General features: G+C 34.3%; 1 protein-coding gene across 5 annotated transcripts in view; it reads right to left on the bottom strand.

Moving 5' to 3' along the window:
- The window catches only part of LOC124537272, a 210,827-nt gene that overhangs the window by 109,539 nt on the left and 75,378 nt on the right, over window positions 1–25,910 (bottom strand). The window lies entirely within an intron of this gene.

The following is a 25,910-nucleotide window of genomic DNA, read 5'->3' as shown; positions in this document are numbered from 1 at the left end:
ACACAGGTCTGAGCAAGTAAATGCAAAGTGGTACTTGAATTTTGAGCCGGGATTTACTTAAGGCCAGACCACCAACAGACCGAGTTACGCAATGGTACACAAGCAACTTACTCAAAATAATAAACATGATTACGGAAACAGGCACGAAACTGCAGCGGTATTGTTTAGTAAACTTCGAGTTGTTATCAACAAGCTGTACACAATATCTAGACCCGCAGACTTGTAGCTAGTGAAACTAGGTTACCTGAGTAATTGCTAGATTATACGTCAAAACTGTAACTGGGAAATTTCGGTGCGTCTAGTTAACAATCCTATGGAAGCTGATTCCGTTTTTGGGTCATTGTAGGTATTTTTTATAGGAATGTAGGACAGGAAAATGATCTCCCTAATTTTATTCACATCACGCCCATATGCCACCAACATTAAGATGTAAGATGTTATATCCTTTGTGTCTGAAATTACATAAGAACAGTATAAGTATTGCCTTTTGGAATATATGGGTTATACGTAACCAAACAGATTTGGACAAAAAAAGCATCGTGTATAGTATATTACTTAGCTTCTAATGGTATGTACGACTATTATATATTTTTTTTTTTTACTCTATAGGTTGACGGACGAGCATATGGGCCACCTGATGGTAAGTGGTCACCATTACCCATAGACAATGACGCTGTAAGAAATATTAAGTATTCCTTAAATCGTCAATGCGCCACCAACCTTGGGAACTAAGATATTATGTCCCTTGTGCCTGTAGTTACACTGGCTCACTCACCCTTCAAACCGGAACACAACAATACCGAGTACTGTTGTTTGGCGGAAGAATAACTGATGAGTGGGCGGTACCTACCCAGACGGGCTTGCACAAAGCCCTACCACCAAGTAAATGAAATACTAGTTGTCGCCCGCAGCCTTGCTTGCTTGCCTTTTAGGTTGGTTATCATTAGGCAAAAAAGTAGCCAATGTCCTTTCATGGAGTTCAAGTTTGCATACCAAATTTATAAAATTCGGTTCATTGGTTTGGTTGAAAGAGCGACAGATAGACAAAGTTACTTTCACATTTATAATAATAGAATAGATGTAGTTTATACAACGACGCATGGAATGACCATCGGATAGCTATCTGTTGATAGGTGTTCACTGTTCCAATTTCCATTCATCGACCGATTCAGTATAATTCGTACTGATTTAAATTGGTACGAAAAAACTATAAATATAAACCGTTAGAATAATTCATGTACCTATCCACGGTACACACAATACGGTCGGCCGTACCCAGACTGGCTAACACAGACCTTACTAATCCGTAATGAATAATTAATGCCAATAATATCGTAGCTTACGTGTACTTATTCTTGTAAAACTGTTTTTACATGATATTAACAGTTAATGAAATGAAACATAATTAAGTTCCGCAAACATTTTTAACTTTGACGTTTCGTAAGTTCAATTCCTTTATAAAAATACATTGATAAAAAAGGCATATTATTCGATACAAGATTTTATAGATAATAAAAAAGCGTGGAGTTAATACCTGTTGACTTCCAAGCAGGATATATATTAATTTAAATAATTATATTTAACTAACTTGACTTTGTATTTTTTAAATGTTGCAAAAGAGTAACTACTGAGTTTCTTGCCGGTTCTACTCGGTAGAATCTACTTTCCGAACCGGTGGTAGCTTCACTTATAGAAGCCTACTTAAATAAAGTTTATTTTGATTTTTTTTAATTTGAATGGTGTAATCTTTGTGTTATCTTAAGTCAAAATCTATTACGAATGTCTTGAACAAAATCGTACAAATAAACCTCTACCAAATAAAGAATTATCAATTACTAGCGACCCGCCCGGCTTCGCACTGGTGCAATGCTGATATATTTAATACTACAGAATTTGTTTATTTACGACATTGCATTAGAAACTTCTAAAATTGTCAACGTTTCTTTACTATACATATAGTCCATATATTATATACAAACACTGCATCAAAATCCGTGGCGAATTTTAAAGATCTAAGCATACCTAGGAACAGACAGAGGTAAGCGACTTTGTTTTATACTATGTAAAAAAAATACATACATATGCAAGAGTCACATAGAGTTGTAAGTCTTTGAACATTATTCTAAATATTTAGCCTCATTACAGATACGTCAAAATTGTTAACTATAGAGGAAGCTATGAATATTTGAATAATACATAAATTTTCATGCTCAGCTATTAAGTATGCATAATTTTACATACGACCTTATGCATTAAACGTAACGTAATGCTGCTCTCCCTGTTTATGAGCTAAACAAGTGACGGACGTGTCAACGTGTCAATTTGTGCCGCAGTCTGCATAAATAAGCACAATCTTAGGAAAATATTCTCCATTTTATCATTTGTCGTAATGTTATAAAATAAAGGATACTCATTTAATTTTGAGAAAGTTTCTAAAATGCTTTTTCTTTTCTCAATAGCAAATTCAATTTAATACAGCACCAGCATTCCGCTCCAGCTTCGCAATACTGATACTAAATATACTATACAATGTCATTATAATCTATACAAAGTTCATAGCTTTTTGTCATTAGACAATACAAACCTATCCATGCATTTTAATTCTGTAATTAAATTTCGAAAATATTCATTTAAATTACAAGCTGTAAAGGACTATATATGTATTTATCTATATGAAATGCACCATGTATTTTAGGTACTTTATTGGATATGGATCAATGCTGTATTGCTTAAAATTAAGAAAGTATGCCGTAATTTTTCATAAAAAGTAAAGGATAAAAATGATTATCGTGGTTAATTCCTAAGACACAGGCATATATTAACCTAGGGAACTAAGATCTTACCCAGCTTTTAAACCGGAACACAATACTATGAAGTATTTCTGTTTTGCGTTAGAACGCGTGATGAGTGGACGGTACCGACCCAGACAAAGCACTACCACCAAGAGACTGGTACATACCTAACATATGATTACACAGTAGTAGTTAGTTTAGATTGGTTTGCAAGTGTTTTATTCATACATTAGTGAAACGTCAAAAGTTAAAAAATACATTCCCATTTCCAATCAAGCTTACACCAGTTTTACAGTTTATATTTAATTCTAAAACTAATAGTAATCAAATGAATACACTTTATAAAATAATTACCTACACTAATTAATTAATCCTGCAAAATTCTCTATTAGCTTTAGTAATTTACCACAATAGCAGAACCGGCCTCGGTTTCACGATTTAATTATTACGAAAAACCCTATTACTCTCCTCTGAAACTTGATATTGGTGGAATTTCCTTTTAAAAACACCTTTCGACTTTGCTAAGCTTAATCAATGGAATACGATCTTATATCTTGAGTTTATATAAACAATGAATTGTATACATATTATGTTATTTAAATAATGGTCCTAGTAGTCGCTGACATTACACTACAGTAATAAGTATGATTCGTACTAAGTGACAATAACTCAAGCACTGACGCTGATTGGTCAAATCTTCCTGTTACATACTTCCGTCCCTTTTCACGAGATCCATTATACTGCAAAAGAGCGATATGAAAAATGTCCCATATAAATATAATCAACTAAAGATGTAAGCAAGTTTTGTATTTGCATTCATTGCCTAATTGACAGGAGAGCTAGTTCGTTTTTTGCCTAGAATATCTGAATTGCGATTTAACGGGGAAATGCTGCAAGGATTCTTGCCACCATTCCACGCGGTCAAGATTTGTACAGTAACTAGTTTTAGTTCATATTTGTATATATTTAAGCATTTAATGTTATTAATTCTTATGTTAATAAAGATGTTTTACAGTCATTATATATAAATTATTCGACCACGATCGACTCAAGTATTTTATAAATATTTTAACCCAAATTTTCATAGTTAAACTAAAGTTCAACAAATTGCTCCAATCTCTGTTTCTTATGACTGTAATTACTTAAATATCAAATAGTTTAAAATAAACCTTTAAGTTGTTCGCGTTATTTCTTAACGCGAGCCCGCTTTTTGACATTTAAACAACATATCCCAGTAACCGAGCTCTGTTCACGGTGTTTAAAATAGCATTTTAATGGGCAAAGTTAGCTCATTAAACCTAGGCTTTGCGTTAACATTTATTAAAATAGAATACCTTAGGAACTCAAACACATTTCAAGCTACACGTTGATTGAAATTCTATTTATGGAGTTGTACTAGAAAGTTTTGATTAGAAATAAAACGAAAAAGTTCGCAATCTAGTAGATAAAAGTTTCTACTTAAAAATAAATGGTATAAAATACTGAATGCTCTAAGAGATTGCCTGTTTTAGTTGAGACAAATAAATATTATGTGCTTTAGGTATTTGTGTTTTTAACTTAATGGAAAAACCCAGTCCAGTCCAACTATCTTCGTACATTAAGTCTTTATGCAATGGTGGACCTATTCCAGCTAATATCGTGATGATGAAAATATGTCAAGTTTAAGTTTTAGTTTAAGTTAAGCTCAAGAATTCGTATCACTTTTATAAAATGAAGTAATCCGCCTCGTCTATCCTAGACTTAAAAACTACGAAATACAGTTCCGTACGCTTTTGTCCAACGGAGTAATTTATGAGGAAGTTTTAGTTTCATAATTTATTAAGGTTTTGCTGTAAATTCGTTGTAATATGACGACAATCTTTGAAAATGTCGGAATTAATCACGACCGAAAACTTACTCACGTCTTCCATGTAAATTGATATCTAGAGTTATATGTTTTATAACATATATATTATATTTAGGTATGCTACCCATGAAAAGCGGAATGAGCAGCTTGCCATGTAATTACATTCAAATTAAACATATATCGTATACAGTAACAGACTGTAAATTTCCCACTGCTGGGCTAAGGCCTCTTCTCCCAATATGGATAGGGTTTGGAACATATTGCACCACACTGTTTCAATGCGGGTTCGCGGAATGCACATGTGGCAGAATTTCGATGAAATTAGACACATGCAGGTTTCCTCAGTATATTTTCCTTCACCGCTGAGCGTGAAATGAATTACAAACACAAATAATGCACATATTTATAGTGGTGCTTGCCTGGCTTTGAACCCGAAATCATCGGTTAAGATGCACGCGTTCTAACCACTGGGCTGTCTCAGCTCTCACTCGAATACTTATGTTCAATTTAAGCAGACTCGTATCAAAGTTGTCAAATGTAGTGCGGTTAAAAGTTTTTACGTCTACCCGCTTGATAAGGGTAAGGTTGACAGTTCGGTTAGGTTCAGAAACTTATCAAAGCTGTAAATATTCGAAAGGTTTACATAAATATATTGAAACTATGTACATGAGATGAGATTTAAACGTAATGATTCCATCATAAGTCAAGCCTGAAGATTTGTATCATCTAATTATGAAAGAAATTGCACGAAAGCATATCACATGCAGTGGCTGTTATATCGGATTACAATAAAATAAGTCGTATTACATCGAATCTGAATGTAGATTGTATATTATCTATCTATACTCTTTTCTTTTTAGCCCATATTTTTTTGTATTATATGTATATAAAATAATATTCAATACTTTTAAGTAGGTAAAAGGGATTATTAATATTCCTATTTATGCCCTCGAATTAAGCTCAAAACTTGTGATAGGGGTGATATATGACAATTACCTAAGAGGTCAGGATCGCACCTGCGATTTTCAAATCAGTAGGCAGCTATTGAAGTTTTTTTTAATAATAAAATGTATAACATACAACAAAATACAAGTCTGTCGAGATCGGTTAAATAAAGAAAGTTTTTAATTGAATATATTGATCAGATGAATACACACACACACACAAAGCATCTTGTAATGTTAATTTTATAAATATAGGTATCGCTAGCCTTGTTTAACTAACTGACTAATTTGTTTTGTCCATGGTGCCTGTAGTTACACTGGCTCACTCACCTTTTAACCGAAACAAGAAGACTAAGTACTGTTGCTTAGCAATAGATTGTGAGTGGGTGCTAAATGGGCTTTATACAACAAATGATTTATTTTTTATAGAAAATGGCGTTGAAATGTTAAAAAAGAAGAGTTACGTGTTGTCACATTTCGTCCGATTAAGTATTCAGACGCAGTCTACCTGACATGAGACGGGTGTCAACGGACGTCACAAACAATTTAATCCAGAGAATTCGTAAAATAATTCGAGGAAAGTATCTTCTGTAAAATGGTGTACTAATTGTTATTTTGTTGATTTTGTATTTTATTATCTCAATATTATACAGTATTTACGATGTTAGTTATATTGTTATGGTTAAGTTGAAGTAGAAGTGAAATTAAAGTTACTCAAGTTGAAGAGACCGAGTGGGTACTGCTGGTTTTATAGTGAGTATTACCCTATATAACCCCCCTTATATGCAAATGCGTATTACACGACAAGGTAGAGGGACGGTCAAATATGCCACCACAAAAAGAAACAGCCATTCCTTACATCGCCGAAACACCACCGACCTTGGGAATTGAGATTTTGTGTGCCTTGTGCCTGTAGTTATACAACTATACTTAGTACGCCTTTTTGGCAGTTAGAATTTATGGTGAGTGGGTATTGCCTGCGAATGCCCTACCACTGAATAGAATTAAAGTATAAATGTTCACAGAATTCTTAACTTAAAATACGTTTTTTTATGATTAGTATATCAAAATACGTACGTTAATATAATATATATACTTATAATAGTACGCGTTAAACGTTGTAAATTGTAATATTGGAGATAATAAAATATAACATAAGATCAATATTGACACTATATGTCACAAGTAATCGAACCCGGAACAAGAAAGTTGTATCAACAATTACAACAGACTTGCAACACTGTCACATTACATAATGCAATTAAGTGACCGATTTAAATTACATTAACATCGACTGAGCGGATTTTTGCTTAAATAATATACATTTGAATATAAAATAACAATAAAAATTGTAATATTTCACTCGAAACAACCAAAATGAGTTAAGCCTAAAAGTCTACTATTGGAAAGAACCTTGGAAGCATTTCCTTGGTGGTAGAGCTTTATGCGAGCTCGTCTAAGTAGGTACCACCCACTTATCAGATATTCTACCGTTGAACAACAGCACGCTGTATTGATGTGTTCTGGTTTGAAGGGTGAGTAAGCCAGTGTAACTACAGGTACAAGGGACATAGCATCTTAGTTCCCAAGGTTGGTGGCGCATTGACGATGTAAGGAATAGTTAATATTTCTTACAGTGTCATTGTCTATGGATGATGGTGACCACTTACCATCAGGTGGTAATCTATACCATAAAAAAATGCTTTGATATATTATGTTAACAGTTGAATATGATCAACATCATCGTAAACGTAACTATAAAAATAGTATCGGTACATTGTACAAAAACTGTAACGCGGGAACAATTGACGCCGCGTTGCCATGGTAACGCGCAGTCTTACCTAATAATCTTCTACTGCGCAGGTTCTAGTTAACTTGGGTGCATTATAAATTACCTACTAGTTGACGGCCGTAGCTACGCTTTTGTTTTAGGGCCGATCGTGAAGTTTAAGCATAAAAAATCTAATATCAAATTTCATCAAAATCAATTCAGGGGTTTGGTTGAGAAAGAGCAACAGACAAACAGACAAAGTTTCTTTCGCATTTATAATATTTGTAAATAACAATTGTTTAGAATATTGTACTATGCGCTTGAAATACTAATAAGATTATGAGCTCATTAGATTACGAATCTCTTTCCAAACACTTGAGGTTAATTCATTTCATATCTAGCGCTCTATTACCGGTACCCAGTCTATAACCCAATTGGATTTTAGTGTATATGTCGCAGCCACCTAGATTAATAAAATTTTAGTCCGTTTCTATAGTAAAATTCTAGACATTTTTAACTAAAAAGAAGACATAATATTCAATGCAAGATTACAATCGATAAAAAAGCGTGGAATTAATACTTGCTGACTTCCAGGCAGGATAAATCACATACATATGTATATAATTGTACTCCTCCTCCTCAGTTTCTTGTTGGTTATCTCTCTTGGTGGTTATTTCTCCTTATAATCTACTTTCCGAAGTGGTAACTTCACTTAAAATAGTCATTCAATGACGATTCAAAAGCCCACTTGAATAAAGTATATTTTGATTTCATTTGTCTGTTACCCAATGGGATTATAGATATGTGTCGCAGCAACCTAGTTTAATTAGTATTTCTATTAAAAGATCAGCCGTTTTACTAAACGACGCCGTTCAATCAACTACGGATGACCACGTCTCCATACCTTGAGAAGGGTTATTTGCTTTAGACGGTCCCGATAATCAAAAAGTTTATATTGCGTAGGTTCGATTAAAACATAATTATTTGATTAAACTTTAATGATATTTTTAATTACTGTTTGTTTCTCTCTTATAAGAGTTTAAAGCGAATTTAAACGAGAGGTAACCTGAATGATATTAAAAATATTGATTGGACGGCGCCGATTGATGAAAATGCTTGGAAGTTAATTGAATGGTTAATTAAACTACAACTTTATAAAAGAAAGTTCATAATACACATAAACATTATAAGGATATTTATAAATGAAACTTTAGACTTTTACTTCGTGGTAGGGCTTTGTGCAAGCCCGTCTGGGTAGGTACCACCCACTCATCAGTTATTCTACCGCCAAATAACAGTACTCAGTATTGTTGTGTTCCGGTCTGAAGGGTGAGTGAGCCAGTGTCACTACAGGCACAAGGGACATAAAATCTTAGTTCCCAAGATTGGTGGCACATTGACGATGCAAGGAATAGTTAATATTTCTTACAGCGTCATTGTCTATGGGCGATGGTGACCACTTACCATCAGGTGGCCCATATGCTCGTCCGCCAACCTATACCATAAAAAAATAATTGTACACTATGCTGAGGAACAGGACTCTTTTTAAGTATTCATAAATATATACCTAAATTTAATTAACGTCGAGAAAAGCGGACGGTTAACTTAACGGTTAATTATTTCCGTGGTCTGAAGTCGTGGCCGAAACTGTTCGCGAATTTAAATAGGTATTAATGTATGCACGCAGGCCGCTTACGCTATTAATAACATAGCAAAAGTTAAAATTAGAAAGAGATAAAAATACGATATGAATATCACTGTCACGGTCATACGTTTCTCGGTCATGGTGTTCGAGTTCACGGCACACTGAAAGCTATACGAAACAGGGATATACGCGTTGACTGGCGCATAATACATATATCCAAGTAGATAGAGCGTATTCAGTATAATTCCCAGAATGTGATCATTGGTGTAATAAAGATTTTTTTTTTTAAATCATCGTGTTCGAACACGATTATTTAACATCTCTTGGCTGGGATTCTTGATAGATATTCTAGGTATTCTGGGTTTCAAACCCAGGCAAGTACTACTAAGTTTTCAAGGCCTCAATTTCTCTGAAAATGTGGAAATATTCATCATGTCTAATTATAACGAAATCCTGTCAAATGTTATTCCACTAACCCGCATTGATTTGCCTTCTCCTCAAAGGGAGTGGAGACCTTAGCCCAGCAGTTGAAAATTCACAGGCTGTCAATATAGAAAGTCAAAACATTTCCTAATGTATAATATTCACGATGAAGTCCTTTCATACCTGGATATTTGAACTGGAATTTATTCAATTATTATGTGAACAATAAAAGATATGTTAATTAGTAAAGACAATTAAATATCAACGAGTAATATAAATAAATATAAAAAAAAAACTAATTAAACGCTACCAATTTTACAAACGAATGAACATCAAAAGAATTGTTGACATCTCATTGAATGAATAAATAAAGAACGAACGAATTATTTACAGAACGATATTTACGTTATGTAAATAATTGCAATTATTTTGAATTTTAAATGAGTGATATCGTCGGTTGAGGAATTGGAATGAGCTTTTGCGATTATTCAAAATAGGTGATTGAAATAATTAATAACACTTGGAGGATGCATGTATCAATCTCAGATTCAATTTCAGAATTGAATTGTTCGAAAATTTTCGCAAGTTCGATCCCGACCCCTGAGGTCATACTTTACTCACTTCTAGCATTATTTTTTTTATGATATATTTAACCGGACAAACGAAGAAGGAGATAATGTCAGTCCCGGAGAAAGACATAGGCTTATTTAATTCACCCCTTTAAGGGTTCAAATTAGGATTGACGGTTTGTACGTTAATGTTTTAATTTTAAATTTTAATATCGCGCGGGTTCATATTAATCCAACAGTTCACAATTTCTTTATTATTACAAATATGTTTAATTTTGCGACTAAGACAAACAATTACATTTTTATAATTTCTTACAAAATACTCGTAGACATATTAGTCGAAAGCCTCAAATAGCAAGTTGCTTTCTACTAGCATAATATATTACATCATAAACATAATAATTATTTACCCATACGAACATATATTATGTAATCTTGTATACAAATTAATATATTGTAATAAAACATTATGTTTTGTAAAACTTTAATTTATAATTGCGAGTAAGTATCATTTATTAAGCAAAGTTTTATGCAAAATAGTGACTTGGATACCTAAACAATTTATTCTCTAGAAAGTTCATAACTATTCAATATAAAATTTAATTATCGAATAATGATGTTGTAAAGTGAAGTTCGTGAAGCGTTTACAAAATTCAAAGTTTCATTATGGCATTAAATTATCCTTTCATAAAGTCCGCCATTTAAATTACATGAAACTGGTTTTACGCCCCGACAAAATGTGTCTTCATTTTGAAATCTTTTTATTTTTATTTAGAACGTTTAGCAATACATTTAAAGAGGCTCTTTTAAGATTTATCTTTTTATTCTACAGATTAATTAAATATGTTTGGTTTTTATACTACTAAGTTAATCCTACTAAATACATAGTAGATACTATGTGACAACATTTTGCCGGCGGCAAATTAAATATACAAAAATTGCTCTAGTTTGAACCAGTTAACAATTAATTATTAAGTGGTTTATTTATTTACAACTACTGAGTTATTTCATTTAAAATATATATTACGTTTTAGCCCAAGTTATCATTGCCTATAGACACTAGTATTGTAAGATATATCAACCACTTCTTAAGCCATTCATGCGTCCTTAGTCTGCGTCCTCATTTGACATTTAGTATGTATGGGTCTTATTATATATAGTATAGGGCCTGTACCACTGGTTTAGTAGGCTTGAAAATTTAAAAACACTAAAATAACTAAAGCATAACTATTTTGGGACCAGAATTATTATTTAATAAAGACATATATAGCCTTCTCCTAGAAGGCTTTAACCGATTCAGCTTGTTGTTTGGGGTCCATACAACAAGCACCTGAATTGTTCAATAAACTCATTTGTTTTTATTTTTTAATCTAGATGTTATGTTTTTTATTATAAATTTGTGTTGAATTAATAAAGCTGTACTAATAATGACATATTAAAGTATGAGGCTAGTAATATAGTTCCAGTGGACGACAGAGTTTATAACGAAAGTAAGAGCACACAAAGACATAGCGTGCCACATGCGATCGCGTCGGACGATAACGATAACATCTTAATGATCACACGCGGAACTCATCGACTAGAACGATGATAAAAACAGTGTGGCGTTTGTTAAAACGACTCACAAACGAGGGTGAGAAAAACCAACAATACACACATAAATATAACTTGAAGCGAGTTGCTTTAATTAGCATGTTTGAAGCTGCGTGGTCACACATTGCCAATAAACATTGGCGCTGGCAGTAACCTTAACCATTCCTTACATTTCCAAAACACCGCCAATCTTAGTAACTCTGATGATCCTCTGTGCCTGTGAGACAGTAATTCTAAATATTCGTGTTTACTGGTAGTAATATGTAATGAGTGGGTAGTACCATCGACGACCTTCCACAAAGATCAAAGCAAGCAGTTGAAGGTTTTGAGCTTTGTTATTAAAGTAAGACAATCGATGTCTAGTAGTTAGTAGTAGTAGATATTTATGATTTGCCATCTATATAAGCACGAAGAGTCAGAATGGCGTAATGGATAGAAAATTTAAATCTTAATCGATGACTGTTGACTTCTATCGATGTGAGTAAATTATATCTAGTTATATCAGATTTGTAAAGATTAAAATTGTCAGCCCAATAATGAAGTAATAGTATTTTAAATGTAATAGGATTATTGTGAAGCAATTGCCGTTGGTAATTTGTTTTTTTTTTATGGTATAGGTTGGCGGACGAGCACACGGGCCACCTAATGGTAAGTGGTCACCATCACCCATAGACAATGACGCTGTAAGAAACATTAACTATTCCTTACACTGTCAATGTGCCACCAACCTTGGGAACTAAGATGATATGTCCCTTGTGCCTGTAGTTTTACAGGCTCACTCAATCTTTAAGCCGGAACACAACAATACTGCGTACTGTTGTTTAGCTGTAGAATATCCGATGAGTAGGTGGTACCTACCCAAGCGGGCTTGCACAAAGCCCTACCACCAAGGAATCAAAATGCGTGAGATGCTTATATTCAATCTGATATTATTACACTGCATGTTTGTAGATAATGGCGTCTATTTCAGACCGATCCCGCAATCAGGCATTGTGAATCGTGATCAATGGACGTGACATGAATCATGCGGGATTAGCCTACTTATGTAATGAGCCTTTAGTACCTCACTATAGCTCCATTTCGGATGAGAAGTATCTTACAAATCACAAGAAATCTTTATGCGTCAGATATCAACATCAGCATCCCACGTTTGTCCACTGCTGTATAGGCCTCTCCAAATGCAAGCTACGGTTACAGTCTTTTTTTTCCGATATAAAGTCAATTCAAATTTATGGTTTAAGAATTGAGTAAGCCGCTGTGTTGTATATGTTGTTTTTTGATGATGCGTGTCACTGACCATAGACACTGAAACAAATATTAACCGCCCTCACATCACAAATACGCCACTAACCTTGAGAGCTAAAACGAGTTGTTCCTGAGTGACTCAGTGTTATTATAATTATTTTTATAGTATAGGTGGCAAACGGGAGCTTACCATATGGGAAATGTCAACCACCGCCCATGTACATCTTGAATAGGCTCTTTTATTGAAGATTTCAGAGTTCCTGTTTAGGAAAAACCGCCGACGATTGTAAGAATGACATTGGTTACTGTGGTGATTGTAGCTTGTTATCAAACAGTAATAAGTCAAAGAAATGTACACAGCAAAATCTACAATTGATCTAGATCGGCAGAGAAGACGATGGAGTTGTCTTAGCAAGTAAGATGACCAGCTCGTCATTTTCGATGATATTGGAAACCCTGGCACAAATCATGTATAGAGAGTATAGATGAAGTTAACTTCACATCCAAGTTCAGAGAGAATGTAACCCTATATGTGAATATAAAAATATAATTAATTTCAAATTACATTCGAATCGTGAAGTATCTGTGACTCACTACTGATTGGATCACATATACATTTTAATTTATATATTTTCTCTAAACTGTTTCAGCGAATTAAAAAATCGATTTAATGTAAACGCGAACATCGATATTTTGTTTATAAGGATTGATATCCGTTGTTCACCTTCAAGGGGATACCTGCTCTGGTTATTGGAGGGGTTTGACCTCGCTTGTTAGGTCAAGACGATTGAAATACTTGAACAAGAATAGGGTTACTTAAAACATTAATATGATACGTATATCTTGTACCTACAACTTGAACATAGTATATTAAGAAACGATTCGTTTTGACCATAGTAAAGCTGCTCAGGGGTTAATTAAGAAGCTAACATTACAGCCGGGCTTCTTGGTATAATATACATTCCGAAGCGTTAACAGGCGTTAATTAATGAATTGATTGATTCTAAGATTATTGAGTCCATTTTAACTACTTTATCATTACATCAACAACAACAACAAACACCAACAGTCTGTAAATTCCCACTGCTGGGCTAAAGGCCTACTAACAGGTTTGGAACATATTCCAGCACGCTGTTCCAATGCGGGTTGGTGGAATACACATGTGGCGAATGTCTATGAAATTTGTCACATGCAGGTTTCCTCGTGATGTTTTCCGTCACCGTTAAGCACGAGATGAATTATAAAGACAAATTAAGCACATGAATCAGCGGTGCTTGCCTGGGTTTGAACCAACAATCATCGGTTAAGATGCACGCGTTCTAACTACTGGGCCATCTAGACTCATTACATAGTATAAAACAAAATCGCTTAACGTTGTCTGTCTCTATGTATAAGATCTTTAAAATTACGCAACGTTTTGGATGCGGTTTTTGTTTAAAAAAAAGTGATTCGAGAGGAAGGTTTTTGTATGTAATACATGGATAGTAAACAAAGAAACAATTTAGAAGTTTCTAATGTGATATCGTAAATAAACAAATTCTGTTTTTTTTTTATGACATAGGTGGCAAACGAGCAGGAGACTCATCTGATGGAAAGTGACTACTACCGCCCATGGACATCTGCAACACCAGGGGGCTTGCAGGTGCGTTGCCTGCCGGTAGTATAGTATAGTATAGTATAGCCGTTGGTAATTTTTGATTTTTTTCTATGGTATAGGTTGGCGGACGAGCACACGGGCCACCTAATGGTAAGTGGTCACCATCACCCATAGACAATGACGCTGTAAGAAACATTAACTATTCCTTACACTGTCAATGTGCCACCAACCTTGGGAACTAAGATGATATGTCCCTTGTGCCTGTAGTTTTACAGGCTCACTCAATCTTTAAACCGGAACACAACAATACTGCGTACTGTTGTTAGCTGTAGAATATCCGATGAGTAGGTGGTACCTACCCAAGCGGGCTTGCACAAAGCCCTACCACCAAGGAATCAAAATGCGTGAGATGCTTATATTCAATCTGATATTATTACACTGCATGTTTGTAGATAATGGCGTCTATTTCAGACCGATCCCGCAATCAGGCATTGTGAATCGTGATCAATGGACGTGACATGAATCATGCGGGATTAGCCTACTTATGTAATGAGCCTTTAGTACCTCACTATAGCTCCATTTCGGATGAGAAGTATCTTACAAATCACAAGAAATCTTTATGCGTCAGATATCAACATCAGCATCCCACGTTTGTCCACTGCTGTATAGGCCTCTCCAAATGCAAGCTACGGTTACAGTCTTTTTTTTCCGATATAAAGTCAATTCAAATTTATGGTTTAAGAATTGAGTAAACCGCTGAGTTGTATATGTTGTTTTTTGATGATGCGTGTCACTGACCATAGACACTGAAACAAATATTAACCGCCCTCACATCACAAATACGCCACTAACCTTGAGAGCTAAAACGAGTTGTTCCTGAGTGACTCAGTGTTATTATAATTATTTTTATAGTATAGGTGGCAAACGGGAGCTTACCATATGGGAAATTTCAACCACCGCCCATGTACATCTTGAATAGGCTCTTTTATTGAAGATTTCAGAGTTACTGTTTAGGAAAAACCGCCGAGGATTGTAAGAATGACATTGGTTACTGTGGTGATTGTAGCTTGTTATCAAACAGTAATAAGTCAAAGAAATGTACACAGCAAAATCTACAATTGATCTAGATCGGCAGAGAAGACGATGGAGTTGTCTTAGCAAGTAAGATGACCAGCTCGTCATTTTCGATGATATTGGAAACCCTGACCCAAATCATGTATAGAGAGTATAGATGAAGTTAACTTCACATCCAAGGTCAGAGAAAATGTAACCCTATATGTGAATATAAAAATATAATTAATTTCAAATTACTATCGAATCGTGAAGTATCTGTGACTCATTATTAAATTGAATCACAGATACATTTTAATTTATATATTTTCTCTAAAGTATTTCATCGATAAAAAAAATCGATTTAATATAAATCGCAAACATCGATATTTTGTTTATAAGGATTGATATCCAGTTGTTCACCTTCAAGGGGATACCTGCTCTGGTTATTGGAGGGGTTTCACCTCGCTTGTTAGGTCAAGACGATTGAAACACTTGAACAAGAATAGGGTTACTTAAAACATTAATATGATACGTATATCTTGTACCTACAACTTGAACATAGTATATTATATTACTATGTTTAAGAAACGATTCGCTTTGACCATAGTAAAGTTGCTCAGGGGTTAATCAAGAAGCTAACATTACAGCCGGGCTTCTTGGTATAATATACATTCCGAAGCGTTAACAGGCTTTAATTAATGAATTGATTGATTCTAAGATTATTGAGTCCATTTTAACTACTTTATCATTACATCAACAACAACAACAAACACCAACAGTCTGTAAATTCCCACTGCTGGGCTAAAGGCCTACTCTTCCTTTGAGGAGAGGGTTTGGAACATATTCCAGCACGCTGTTCCAATGCGGGTTGGTGGAATACACATGTGGCGAATGTCTATGAAATTTGTCACATGCAGGTTTCCTCGTGATGTTTTCCGTCACCGTTGAGCACGAGATGAATTATAAAGACAAATTAAGCACATGAATCAGCGGTGCTTGCCTGGGTTTGAACCAACAATCATCGGTTAAGATGCACGCGTTCTAACTACTGGGCCATCTAGACTCATTACATAGTATAAAACAAAATCGCCTAACGTTGTCTGTCTCTATTTATAAGATCTTTAAAATTACGCAACGTTTTGGATGCGATTTTGTTTAAAAAAGAGTGATTCGAGAGGAAGGTTTTTGTATGTAATACATGGATAGTATAGCAAAGAAACAATTAGAAGTTTCTAATGTGATATCGTAAATAGACAAATTCTGTAGTCTTAGTCGTATATAACATGACTTTGTATTTTTTAAATGTTAAAAAAGAGTAACTACTGAGTTTTTTGCCGGTTCTTCTCGGTAGAATCTACTTTCCAAACCGGTGTTAGCTTTACTTAATTGTAAAATGACGATTCAAAAGTGCTTGTAAAAGCCTACTTGAATAAAGTTTATTTTGATTTGATTTGAGTATATTCAGTATCAGCATTTCACCCGTGCGAACCGGGGCCGGTTGCTAGTACTTTATAAATGTTTTAATCGTTTTAACCTATTGACATTTTAAATCCTCAATAAACAAATATTAATACCTGGTTTTTCTTGACTTAATTATAAATTAATAATAATAATAATATGAGACAACGTCACATACATTACTCTGATCCCAATGTAAGTAGATAAAGCACTTGTGTTATTGAAAATCAGAAGTAACGACGGTACCACAAACACCCAGACCCAAGACAAGATAGAAATCTAATGATAATCTACATCGACTCAGCCGGGAATCGAACCCAGGACCTCGAAGTGGCGAACCCATGAAAACCGGTGTACACACCACTCGACCACGGAGGTTATTACAAGTTAAATTAAAGTGAAACCTTAATAAGTCAGTCATAAGTCACTCACCTTTCAATATCAACAACAGACCGACAGTTCCAAGATACGTTCAGGTATATATATAACCCAGTTATGAAGTCAGAATTTACATCGAGCGAAATTAATTCGTTCGTATGCAAAAACAAATGAAATTTCTAAAGAGTCGTTCAATGTGTATTGTTCAAAATGTCTTTTGAAGCTGGAAATGGTAGTTTTAATTCAAAATCCAGACTGTATTATTTCAACTTTATGAATTATTTTTAATAATTTACAACTATAGTAATACAAAATTTCAAGCCCCGTTTTACCCCCTCAGGGGTGGAGTTTCGATCTGGCAAATATAAAATTTCTAATGTTATAATTTCTGCGATTCCATAATAAATCAGGGAGTGGAATCACTTTTATATTTATGGAAGATCAATTCTTCAATTTTCAAATCTTTAGAATATAGGCATTCCTTGACTTACGTCGTTTCAAGATACGTCCTCCAATGTTCTGACGATTCCTCCAGCACACGACAGTTATTTCGATTGGCATAGGAGTTTACACTTGTCTCGAGGTCAATGTCATAGCAAGAAGAAAAACATATGCAATATTTATGTCTCGACTTACGTGGTTTCGATTTACGTCAACCATTACGAGAACCTAACATGCCGTAAGTACGAGGACTGCCTGTAATCATTATACAGCTGTAAATATTAAAATTATCAGCCCCATAATGAAGTAATTCTATTTTAAATGTAATAGGATTATTGTAAAGCAATTGCCGTTGGTAATTTTTTTTTATGGTATAGTTTGGCGGACGAGGATATGGGCCACCTAATGGTAAGTGGTCACCATCACCCATAGACAATGACGCTGTAAGAAATATTAACTATTCCTTACATCGTCAATATGCCACGAACCTTGGGAACTAAGATGTTATGTCCCTATGCCTGTTGTTACACTGGCTCACTCACCCTTCAAACCGGAACACAACAATACTGAGTACTGTTATTTGGGTACCTGCCTAGACGGGCTTGCACAAAGCCCTACCACCAAGTATAATGAAGTAATATTACTCCCAATGTGATAGGATTATTGTGAAGCAATTGCCGTTGGTAATTTGTTTGATATTGTATCGTAAAATCTAATTAATATAAAATGTTTACGAGCGTTTCGAGAAGTGCATCGTAATTTAGATAAGTGAAGGCCGCTGGTAACCGCATCGCATCGTATCGTCATTATGTAGATGGATGTTAAAATGGCGCTCTTTATTGTAAGTTACAAAATATATGCAGTAAATAGAATATAATAATAATTGTAAGGTGATGCAACTTCGTCTATATTGTTATTTACACATATGAATGCTGTCTACATCAAGTTGTTAATTTTAAGTGTACAGTGATTTGATGGTAATTATTTCCATAAATAAATAAATAATAAATACAGACAGACAACAATATTTGGTACTTATTTGTTACTATTTAATACAATGATGATTTTTATCCGTAATAGGTATCACAGTAAGACAAATGCTGATGGCGTCCTAACCGATTTCGATCACAGCGGCAAATCTTAAGTAAGAGCTGCAACTGCGCAAGACATAATAGTGCATAAGTCATCATAAGATCAGATAGACCGGGAGATGATAATGACAAAATATTTGGTCATTTGTACCAGTATGGCGATTCTTCAGGGGTCTAATTAGGTATTTCTAATAAAAGTAATTAGTAGGTTATAATTAGGCCACCGGTGCGAGCGCTATGACCATCATTTTCCTTTTTGCCTTTACGTAATTAGACCCTTGAAGAACCGCCATACTGGTAGAAATGACCAAATATTTTGTGTCCTCATCTCCCGGTCTAAGACTAGCGACTATACGTTTTTGCCGAGGCAAGTGAACACTCCATCCATACATACTTCCAACTTCAAAACTCAAGGTTGTTTAATTTGTTAAAAAAAAAACAACAACTTTCTGTTGACTGATGTTTGAATCAATCCAGAACGTAAATATGTCATCTCGTTTCAAGTCGTTACACCAACCATGCAAATTAAACACAAATATCTGGCATAGAATAATTATACTTTCAAATTTATCAACTGATCCGCTGCAGACGAAATAAAACTATGAAAGGAAATTCTCTTTTTATGTCGAAGCTGATTAATGCAAATTGTATTCTTAAAAGCAAAAAGAATCACATTTTTATGATGTTTAAATTCATAAAAAGAACATTTCAATCTTAATTTGTCTCCCATATTTTTTTAAAAAAAGAACTTGCTTTATTTTTTTTTTCACTGTAACTTACCGGCTTTACAATTTTTTAAAAAGTATGGAATATACAATGGAGAGAAAATGTATCAATATAACTTTACATTGTAGTACATGGCATAGCACTTTTGTTGTTTAAAATTAAAAGAATATTCCAAAATATCAATTTTGAGTAGGACTTCGATAAAATAAAATAAACTAAAACTATATATACATAACATATATAAATACGTACAATTAATAAACATGCTTATAAGTAACCAATACGCGACTCTGAGGCGTCATTTTAACCGTCCAAGTTGCGAACCATCAAAACGCGTGGGTAGTACAACCAGATCTTAATGCAAGATTCCGTGAAATCTTTGGTGCTTCAATGGCACCAGTTCCCATGCATACAGTAGTTCACATTACTTTTAACTTTCGAATTGTACAGTCGGGGTAAGAAAAGGTTCGTCACCTTAAAATCTATTTTCGTATGCTCAGTATGAGCGGTAATCTGCTTTACCGTTTAAGAATGACATAATTTGATGTTTAGATTCAAAAGGTACTAAGAGTTTAAGACTTGATAAAGGAATAAATTTGAAAACTGACGAAGGTTTTCTCATTCTGACTGTACCTTGTTTCCAAACCTTAAGTAGAATGCTTAAGTCGAAGATATGATCTACACATTACTTCAATTGCAAACAAGAGATAAATCAGACAATGACTAATTAGCAGCGAGTGAAGCACATCATCTAAAAGCCATTTGACGATAAGTGGTCATCACAGTTCAGAAACAATCGCGCTATAATTTTTAAAATTAAGAAATATTAAACACTCAGAGCAGAATTTGATAAGAACTTTTATAAAACAACCAAATAAAATGTGAAGCGCCTCTTGCATCAGAACAAGGGTTATACTACGAAACGGCAAATTTAGATGTTACTTTTTTCTAAATCCGTTGAATTACTTATACAGTCACTAGTAGTCGCCTGCGGCTTTGCTCGTGTTACTTTTCACGTGTTAGGCAAAATGTCCTTTCTTAGTGTTCAAGTTTGCTTCATAACAAATTTCATCAAATTCGGTTACGATGATTTTTTATAATAAAAGGTATATTACTGCAACAGGCAAGCGACGTTTATGATAAGACTCGCTCCCAGAGCCTATTGAAAAAACCACGCGAGCGGGAAAGGCGTCCTGTCAGCCGGCCGCTGTTGAAACAAGTATATATTACTGATATTACTCGCAATCATTTTATTTAATGTATTGCAATTAATCAATTTTAAATCTTGGTTATTACGACGCGTTCATATCGAATGTTGATATTCATTAATGAACTAGTAGTTTAGGGTGTTGGTTGTCATGTGTCAGGAAAAAAGTAGCCTATGTCCTTTCTCGGAGCTCAAATTTGCTTCGTACCAAATTTCATCAAATTCGGTTCAACGGTTTGGTCGTGAAAGAGCAGCAAACAGACAGAGTTACTTTCACATTTATAATATTAATATACATATAAAGTATTCCTTCTAACATTTATCTCTCTACAACAATGGGATTAAAGTAGGTCCTTTATAGCTGTATTAGCACTGGCTCACTCACCATCGAAGTAAGACTAAGTATTGATTTACATCAAAGTAGAATAATTAATTAGTAGGTCTTAACTACCTAGACGGGCTTATACAAAGCTATTAGTAAAGTCAGATCTAAGTTACAATAACAAAAGATATAATATATATACATTTTCTATATGTGTGTGTGTGACTGAACTCCTAAAAGATTGGATCTAACACATAGTGTTTTCTGTGGTTATATAGATAGATAGATTGGACCTGGTAGGTGAAGGTGCGATAGGGAAACCCTAAGACTAATTTGTCACAAATGTACTCAAATCAAATCAATCAAAATAAACTTTATTCAAGTTGGCTTTTACAAGCACTTTTGAATCGTCATTTAACAACCATATTAGGTGAAGCTATCACCGGTACGGACAGTAGATTCCACCGAGAAGAACCGGCAAGAAATTCAGTAGTTACTCTTTATCAACATTTAAAAAATACAGTCATGTTTGTTAAATAAAATTTATATATATAATATATCCTGCCTGGATACTTATTTAAAAATAGGTTTAATGGAGTATAAAAGTAATGGTCATATAAAGTTTATATATTTTATTTTAAAACATCCAAATCCATTTAACGTTGTAAGGCCGTTCAGTAAAACTTTGCGGGAAAGAAATGGCAGCAAACTTTTAAGTACCAGAATTCTTAATCGAGAAACGCCCTGTTTACAAATTATTACCTTACTTTGCTATCACTAAATTTTGTTCATAAAAAAACTTTGGGCAAGCAACAAGCGTTTCTTTGTTTCGCCGTTACATCTAAACTCTTTTGTTTCAGCGGTGAAAGTGAACCAAATAGTCCATTGTTGTGATTTCACTTTCTATCTAGACCCGTTAGTCTGCCTGTGTCTGTAGGGAATGCTTCGAATGACTCAAGTCAACTCGCCTACAGAGACGATTGGTCACAACAATATATTTATCATTGGTCGAATTTAATGATTAGGCCTTCTATCCCTTCAAGGAGAAGGTTTCGAGCATACCACCGGCTTGGTGGACACACATACAAAATTTCCTCACCGTGTTTTCCTTCACCGCCGAGCACGAGATGAATTGTAAACACAAATTAAGCATATAAAAAGCAATGATTTTTTATATATATTTGAACCCACAATTATCGGTTAAGATCCACTCGTTCTAACAACTGGGCCATCTCGGGTCTAACATTTTCAAAACATCTTTTAAATGTAAGACCTTTAGTTTCTAGGCATAGAAACATTTGATAATTTTTCTGCTTACAAAATACATTTTGCTCCCTAGAGGGTGAAAGCCTTCAGAGATTGTGCTCTTGAGCGTTATACAAGAATCTTTATGTAAGATATTATGTGCGTATCTCCATTTAGCTTTTTTTACCTTATATTGTTATGTTAATCAATTTCCTATTCACAATAGAAAGGTATTCAATCTTTTCTCAATATTCTTTTGAAAAATTTATATTTAAAATAGCACTTTATTTTCTACATTAATAGTGTAAGCCGATTTTGGCCCCAGTGATTGTGGACGGTAGCTGCACATAGGAAATCGATTACGCTCCAGGCGTAGGTGTGCAGAGAAATAAAGAAGATTCTTGATTGTAATTTACTAAATTGTTACAATTGATAAATTGAAAGATGTTACTAAAATTAAAGGAAATGTCATCTACAAATTCTAACTTATTTAATGTATACAAATTGTCATCAAAAAAATCTTTTCAATAAAGCTTTATCATGCATGACAAATATAAATAGAGGAACTGCAGTTTACAATGAAATAAAACCAAAACAAAACCTGTCATTGGTTTCGAAATTCCTAAAAAATATTTGGAATAAACGGGAAGTTTTGCGAGCGACCCTTTAGTACAAAATAATTCCGAGTACATACAAGTCATACTTTGATGAAATAAAGTAATTCGTGACAGAATGTAAATATCGGACTTCTGAGTAGACCTCCTCTTCTCTTGGACACTTGAGACTTTCTCAAAGAAGGAACTCCATTACGAGTTTGGTAGATATTGATTGTACCTGACACATGTATTTATTTCAAATAAGTACGCGGACTGGCAAATGATCCACTTGACGCCAAATAGTCACAACTGCCCATAGATTTTCGCAACGTAAGAAATGTTAACCATTCCTTAGATCACCACTTAGCCACCACTAACACTATATTAGTCCTTTCTTGTCATTGGTTACATTGGGTCAATCGCCTTTTAAGCCGGATCATAACAACTATAAGAACTGTTGTATGATGGTACAATATCTGATGTTTGGGTGGTACTTTGCAGATAGGTTTACAAAAGCCCTACACTTGCCCTTATATCTTTCTTCCTTCAGGTACACATATTTTATCTAATACGCCAATTCATGTGTACTCGTAAACATCATCCCCATATGATAGGCATTATGTGTGATTTAGTAAGCTTAGATGTTATGAGAAAATCCCTTAGACATTGGCGTTTGGGTATTGGCTCATGTTGTGATAATCTCGGATTACACTTCTCAATGAAGGATTCCCCTTCGTAGTCCGTTTGAAATATTTGTTTTATTTAGCTCCTCAAATAGGAAAATTGTTAACAGTGATATCAAGTACATATATATCAATTACATATATACAAATACCTGTTGACTTCCAGGCAGGATATATTAATTTAATAATTGTATTAACTAACATGACTGTATTTTTTTAAATGTTGAAAAAGAGTAACTACTGAGTTTCTTGCCGGTTCTTCTCGGTAGAATCTACTTTCCGAACCGGTGGTAGCTTCACTTAATTGTTAAATGACGATTCAAAAGTGCTTGTAAAAGCCTACTTGAATAAATTTTGATTTTGATATATGTACCAAATTTACTAATGCAAAGTAAAACCAGCCTAGCCGTGAAACCGATCATGATGAAATTGATCATTAGACTGATGGAAAACTTTGAATGGATATTCTTGCGTTACCCATTTATTTAGAAAGGTAGACTAGGTAACTACGAGTCAACCGCTGTGAATCCCCGTAATATTATTGTATCAGGTATAATACGACACAACTTAGATGTAGCATCGGCAAAATTCGTAAAAGCGATCAAATCCGAATTAAGTATGTCAATCTCAAATTATCAATATTTGTTTCTTATGCGAATATGATCTTTACACAAATGTAATAACTTGTAATATCATATGACCTAAAATATTCGTCAATTTGACACGTCGACATGATTGAACTGACGCGAGAATCTATAGCGACGAATAGCGTCGAATGGCGCGATAGGGAGCTGTTTCTATTGGTTGTGTGAATCGGCAGTAATCGGTTTCATTGCATTTTCCCATGCTATATCTAAGTTGTGTCGTACTATAAGCAGTTAGTCACTCCATATTATAAATTAAAGTCCTCAAAGAGCTTGAGAAAGGACACTGGCTACTTTTTTGAAAAAAAAGAGGTAAGACTCCTCTGTATACCAGTCATCAGCCTAATTTAAGTCAAGTTGTAAATATGTATATTCATATCCAATGCGAGCAAAACTGCAGGTAACAGCTAGTTATAATATAAACATTTTTATACCGACCAATGGAATTGTCTATTATGTTATAGTCGTTTTACATAGACCCTTATTCTACACGTGTGAAGACCAGACGCTCGGGCAGTTCGTATAAAATAAATACAGTTTTACTATTTTAGAGTTAAAACCTCTGTAATAGACGTGGCCGCTGCTATAAAAATACGATTACTGAAACAGATTTGTTATCGACAGAATTAATGGTTCTAACCGCGGGTACTATTTGTTTTGAATTACCGAAACGTTTTAGTAAAAAAACATCAGATTTACTGAATAATATGATATAAAAGCTTTATTTCTTTTATAACCATTTGCAACTCTATATCGATTAGATACTGAGCACGTCGGTCAATTGGGACAAACATTATTCAATTGGATTGTTGGGTGAACGAAGATTTTACAGGATGAATGTAGTTTAAGCCAATCTTTACTGAAGGTTTAAGGTTAGATTTTATCGAAAAAGAAGGAGGGAGACAATCATTTGTATCACATTTTGTAATACAGTAATCTCTTCGGTCGATCTACCGAATCTACTAACTTTGATCAAATTGTCTTCAAATTGAGCCAAAAGAATGACCAATGTACCAAAAATATATTTCTTATATTAGAAATGTCTTATGACCAATTGTGACAAGTAACAGTTACGACCTACTATTTTTGGGACAGTCTTCTTTTTACCCGATTTTAAATTGTAATAAGTCTCGTATTAAAATTTGACATAGGATGCGCAATATTACCCTCATGATAGAGAAGAGAAATTTAACGGATATTTTCTCTTTAGAATGCAGTTACTAAGAAAGCAATTTTCAAAGCTGAAATGCAAGCGAAATCCAACTCCCCGTGTTTATAAAGTTTGAAATTGGAATCTGACATACATTATAAGCACATATAAGGTTTCTCAAAACACCGAACAGAGAGAATAGAACAATAAAATAGCAATAAGACCAAAGATAACCAAATTCTCGATTCGTACTTTCGAATCGCAAATAATGTCTGGGTCATCTATACTAATATTATAAATGTGGATGTACCTCTGTCTGTCTGTTTTACGCTCCTTTACTACCAAACCAACGAACCGAATCTTTTTTTTTATGATATAGGTGGCAAGCGAGCAGGAGGCTCATCTGATGGAAAGTGACTACCACCGCCCATGGACATCTGCAACACCAGAGGGCTTGCAGGTGCGTTGCCGGCCTTTAAGAAAGGAGTACG

This window comes from Vanessa cardui, chromosome 2, assembly GCF_905220365.1.
Source record: "Vanessa cardui chromosome 2, ilVanCard2.1, whole genome shotgun sequence".
Classification (NCBI taxonomy): Eukaryota; Metazoa; Arthropoda; class Insecta; order Lepidoptera; family Nymphalidae; genus Vanessa; species Vanessa cardui.
Note: the sequence above shows the minus strand (reverse complement) of the source record. Positions and strands in the feature narration are given on the sequence as shown.